A 6,000-nucleotide genomic window follows, 5' to 3' on the forward strand; every position below is an offset into this window, starting at 1 on the left:
GTGAGGGGCCTAAATCTGCCCCCTGTTGAGTTAAGAAGAGCTCTAATTTTCTATGATAAAAAACACAAAATCAAATACCAAAGTTTATCGGTATTTAGAATTTATTTTATTATAGTGATTGAGGCACTGGTAGGCCTCTAAATTGCTTTAAAATTCTAAATATATCAATAACACACATTCTGTTCAGTTAATACCTTTCTCTCTCTCTCTCTCTGTGTGTGTATATATATATATATATATATATATATATATATATATATATATATATATAGTGGTGTTTCATTTCAATTGTGGATTTGGGGTTTTTTAATCAGATAAGTTGTAATTTTTTATCAGAGAATTTGTTTTCTATCAGAGAAAACCAGGATCCCTGCTTATCTGTGGGGAGTGGCCACACATTAATGGGAAGCAAGCTGGGTAACACGGATCAGAGACAAAACCTGCTCCCTCCCAGGTGTGCTTAAAACTAATTTAAGGTGTTGATGTGTATACAACACAAGGGGTTAAGAGCTCCAGGAACCACCTAAAATTAATGTGTAACAAAGCTCTAATGCACACCAATTTCTAAAGCTAATGGCATATAAGGGAAAGAGGTGGCTTGCATCACATCTGGCACCATTGGCTCCTGAGTCTGAATGAGCAAATACTCATTTATAGCTGGACTGAGTGGGACACAGCCTTTGGCATGAGTCCAGAGCAGAACTCAATGCCTATTTTCAGAGCTGTAGCAAGCTGTTTTTTTCTGCTGAGCCACCATGTCTCACTGGACATGTTGCAGTACCAAGCATGAGCTCATTCCTTCTGGTAACCACCACTGTTTTTAAAAGGGGAGCCATAGAAAGAGCAAAATGCACAATTCATCTAATTCAATAGAGAGGAAAACCTTAACTTAACAGTTCTTAACAATAGTCTGCTAACCAAGGGCCATACAGAAGTTTAAGTAGGCATGCAACATAACTGACAAAGTATCAGAGCATCTTGGTTCACTGCTTATAAAAGCTCTTTCCCAATAGGAAAACCTGCTAAACTGGATAATAGCATAAAACCCTTCTCCACTGTTTAGGGGTTTGAGTCAGGCAGGAAAGTACCTCCATCCAGCCAGGGATCAGAGCCTAGAATCCTCTCCTGGTTGAATAGGGCTCAAAAGGACCCTGGGGTTCCCTTTTTTCCTTTAAATAGAATGAGCCACCCGCCTTTTACATAATAGCTAAACAGTTAAAGTATTTGCTTGAAAGCAGAAGGCTCAGGTTTAACCCTGCCTCAGCCCAAGGGGATTCTCTCCTCCCCACCACAGGGCCACAGGGGTTTTGTGGACTTTATCCATGCACTCTGAACTGCACAAACAAAGGAACTTTAGAGAAGCTGCCCTATATTCCCCAAAGTGACATAACCTGGTTAGTTTACAGCAATGCTGCAGGAATTGTCCATTAATGTGGCCCTTCTGAGTGCACATCCTAGTTTTCTTGGAGAAGACAACATGTTGCCTTACAGTTGCAAACCTGTGTTTTCAATTATTTTGCAGGAGTTTATGTAGAAATTTACTAATCTTATTTCCTGGGATAATTCTATCGGCAACTTGCTGTTGCACAGTCACAGGTTTCACAGTGGCTGAATATCCAGCAGAAAAAAATAGTTAAAGAAAGGACATAATAACCTACGCACCTATAGAGAAAATTACACATTGAAGTCTAAGCTCCCTAACTTTGATGTAATCTACCTAGATCTTTTGTATTTTCTAAAATCCCCTGTGGATCAGAGATGCCTTGGAACAGCATAATCTTGCATGTTAATATTCCCTTAACCTTTGCTTCTCTTTCAAATCCCCATTTTAGTCAGTAGGATGCATGATGCTGCATTTTTCATGATATGTATAACAGGCATTAATTCAAATAATTTCTCCCCTTCATCTTACACCTTGCTTAACAGGTCTACCATACTAAGTATATTTATATCTATAGTCATTTTGATTTTATATTTTATCAGCAAAATATATTGTTTAGAGTATTTAATGTTGTATTATAGTGGGAAAAAATAATTGAACCTATAACAAAATGCAAGATCAACAGTGAATGCCCAGAGAGCAAATTGCCTTTTTCCCTTTAAATGTTATTTAGCATTTCTGGTGGATAAGCACTGTAATTATTTAAGTATTCAAGGCATAGAGCCAAAAGAGAGACTTGGGAATAATATAGTACACCGACTTACAGGAAGGAATAATTATTAAAAATAATCAATATGATAAACATTTACATACAGGTAATGTGATATAAACTACAGATACATTCCTGTTATGCCAAATCAGGCTCAAATGAGAAGAAAATATTCATTGCAAGTCATTGAAAAGCAATCAGAACACTCTGATGGGCTTCTTGCCCTTCCCTGAAAAGATGAGGGACAGTAATTATACAAAACTTTGCACACACTGTTTATCAGTTCAAGCAATCATTTCATTGCTTTGGGTACAATTTTAATCTTTATAATTTTTTCCTCATCAGAACACAGAGATAAAAAATAAGGTAAAACTCATTGCCAATCTGAAACAAAAAGCAATCAGCAGAACAGCAGAGGGAGCCAGAGTACCACTGATCAGTTCAGCTAAATGGAAGCAAGTGCAAAGATGTGAAGTTCTTCAGTGTGCAATTCTGTTTTTATTTAAATCTGCATGTTAATCAAATTTACATAACCCTAACATTGAAATAGATTAGAAATTAAACACATTTCCATTGCATTGTCCAGCTTTGGCATAGCCCAAAATAGAATATTTACTTTCCTTGAATGATCATCATGAGCAAGAGGAATATATTTTGCCATCTGTGGCATTTTAGAGCATGTATGTTTGTGAGAGGACTGTCAAAGAGATAGGAGAAATGCTGCTGTGAATATGGCCACAACACACCCTAGAGCTACAAAGATCCATCACTAAGAATCACTGGCTTACATTTTACCCAATACTTTAATCACCATAACTAAAGGTCAATTGCACTTTTTTCTTCTCTTTTTGGACGTTTTGGAAATTTGGGATAAAAATACTTTAAACATATACAATTTTTATCATAACTATATTTTATTATAACCATGTCTCTGTTGTCTTGAGGAAGCATTCTTGCTTTTGAAACATACCAGCACACACATTGTTTCATCTGCTTGTTTGATATGCTTTCTAAATGAACAAAACCAAATGAAGGACAAGGATTTATTGAGAAGTGTACTGTTCACATAACAATGTGGCTAAAGAATAATTTGTTAGCAGTGTGAGTTTCTTCCTACAGACAGAGTAGTAGCTCTGATATCTTTTTACAGAGATGCACTACTGGTGGATTTTTTGTTATTCAGTTCTTAGTTGTGTGGCACATGTTGGAGGCACTGTTACACACCCATGGCATTAAAGGATCGCTAAAGCATAATCAACCCAGACTGAACACGGAATATGCCTCACACAATTCAACTTAACTAAAATCTAACTTTAAAATGCATTAATAGTTTCCATATCTATAGAGAGAAAAACACTTTGTGCAGTGGTCTCACCCAATCCCAGTTGTTACTTCACTTCACAGAAAAGGTGGCAAATCAATTCCTGAAAGTAGAGGTGGTCATCTGTGGGTAATGGCTGTTTTTTCAGTCCATATGTTGTTGGCTGGTGACACGCACCTAATTTTCACCCTTTTATCCTTTTTCTTTAACTCTACTCCTCTGATGACTCTTCATTTCTGGGAACTATTGATTGGTTTCCCTGTGATCATCATACTGTTCATGTTCTTTTCCTGTCAGAATATTCTTTTGTTCCAACAAACCCATCAAATGCACACATCTTAATTTGGTCTTTAATGAGTGTCTTAATTTGGGCATGTCCTGGACTTCTAATTTCAGACTCCTAATTTGGTCTGTCCATCAACTCCAGAAATTCCAGGGCTCTGTATTGGGCACTGTCTGATTGGCTCCCTCTTCTCACCTTTCATTAATATATCCAATCATGTCATCCCTCTGATTCAGTTAGTGCCAAGTTCAGTTCATTTGAGCTAGTAACAAGGCCTATATTTCACATGTATATGTTGATAACGCTGGAACATAAGCTCCTTTGAAAGCAAACTCAAGGTTAGCTGATAGTGCAGATACAAAATACAAAATAGAAGTTCAAATAATAATGAGGCTATACAAAAACATAAGCAATGTTTAAATAAGGCTGAATATAAAAGAAAAGTTTAAATAATACTTTAATTCACCACTCAAGCAGATGCAACAAAGCTAAATATGACAAGTTATGCTAACAGCATAAGGAGGATTCTTGTGGTTGTTCAAAACTATAGAGAACAGGAAGCAAGAGAGACAAAGGGCTGGATCCTCAGAGGCACTTAACTGTTACATCTACAAAAAGGCATAATGTGTGACTTAGAAACTTAAGGAGAGCTTTAGAGATCAGATTCCATTTAATCTCTTAGGTGCTTTGTGGATGTCAAATCCCTGGCAGTCCTCTAATGTGTCTACTTTTGTAACATACAGTCATTTTACTGTTAAGATGGAGTCACAGAAAATAGGCAAGGAAAAGGAGCTCCCCCCAACCTTTTGTATTAACTTTTTTTCTGGGACTCAAGCAGGGTATAATAGATTCATGCCCAACTACCTAAATCCACTTAATCCAGGAATAGGCAATTATTTTAGCAGCACTTAATAAGTTTGTGGGATCTGTGAAGGACCACATTAATCTCTCTCGCACTCCTTTTCTTCACCTCTCTGTCCATCTCTTTGTCTTTGTCTCTGTCTCTCTTCTTCTCTTCTTTCTGTCTCTCTCCTCTCCTCTCCTTGCCTCTCTCTCTGTCACTCTTCTCTCTTTCTTCCTCTGTCTTGCTGTCTCTCTTATCTTCTCTCCGTCCCTCTCCCCATCCTTCCTTCCCTCCCTCCTCTTCCTTCCCTCTTTTCCCCTCTCTCCAGAACCTGGCCATAGCTGTAGTTTGCCAGGAGCCCCAACGTTGAGCTGTGGACTCAGGCAGCAGCTTCTGCTGCACTGGGTGGCTGGTGGAGTCAGCTTTGGCTGGGTCCTGGAGGAGGGAGAGGGAAGGAGGGAAGGAGAGGGAGAGAGGCAGAGAGAAGAGACAGAGAAAGATGCTGGTACCCACCCAGTGTGGTAGCAGCTCCTGCCTGGGTCCACAGCTGATGCCGCTGGCAGGTTCTGGGTCAGGGCTCCAGGCAGGAGCTTCCACTGCACTGGGAGGGCAGTAGGTCATTTGTGGATGCCATCAGTAGGTTCTGCATTTGGGCTCCTAAACGTGCCCATGGCATCCACAATGGATGTTGCCACCCACCCACTACGGCGAAAGCAGGAAGCCCTGCCTGGGTCCAAATCTAATGCCTGATGGTGCTGGGTAGAAACAATCGTGCCCACCCACTGCACACCACATAGTGGCCAGAGCCACCGGCCACTCATAAACTAGATCCAATGAGTTGGCAGCCATCTACCCGTGGGCCAGATGGAACCTGTTGATAGGCCATATTTTGTCCACCCTTGACTTAATAAGTCAAATAAAAACTAGCACTAAGTGGGTAAGTCCAGCAGTTAGGGCCTTGTTACACGTTAATTTTAGGTGGCTCCTGAAACTCTTAACCCATGGATTGTCCACACATTAACACCTGAAACTAGTTTTAAGCACTCTTTAAGCAGCTTAAAGTTATACAACTCCACTTTAGGTTTAGCTCCACTCTAAACTACACATTAGTGTGAATACCTCCCTCCCCACGCACCCTCCTTGCTGGCCTGGATTGATCTCATTGCCTCCCCTCCACAGAACCCCAGATCCCTGCTCACTAACTCTTCCTCACTCTCCCCACCCACTTGCTTTTGGTTGCCTTACTACAGGGGAGCAGGCAGGAAGAGCTAACCTGACTGCTGTCCCCACAGCTGCTGCTCTCTAGGCCAGACTTAGCCTGGAGAAGAATGGCAGCCCAGTAGCTATGGCAGGGGGTGGGTAGGCAGGTTAATCTTTCCCTGCCTGCTCCCCTGGGACAGAC

This window comes from Alligator mississippiensis, chromosome 4 (genome assembly GCF_030867095.1).
Source record: "Alligator mississippiensis isolate rAllMis1 chromosome 4, rAllMis1, whole genome shotgun sequence".
Classification (NCBI taxonomy): Eukaryota; Metazoa; Chordata; order Crocodylia; family Alligatoridae; genus Alligator; species Alligator mississippiensis.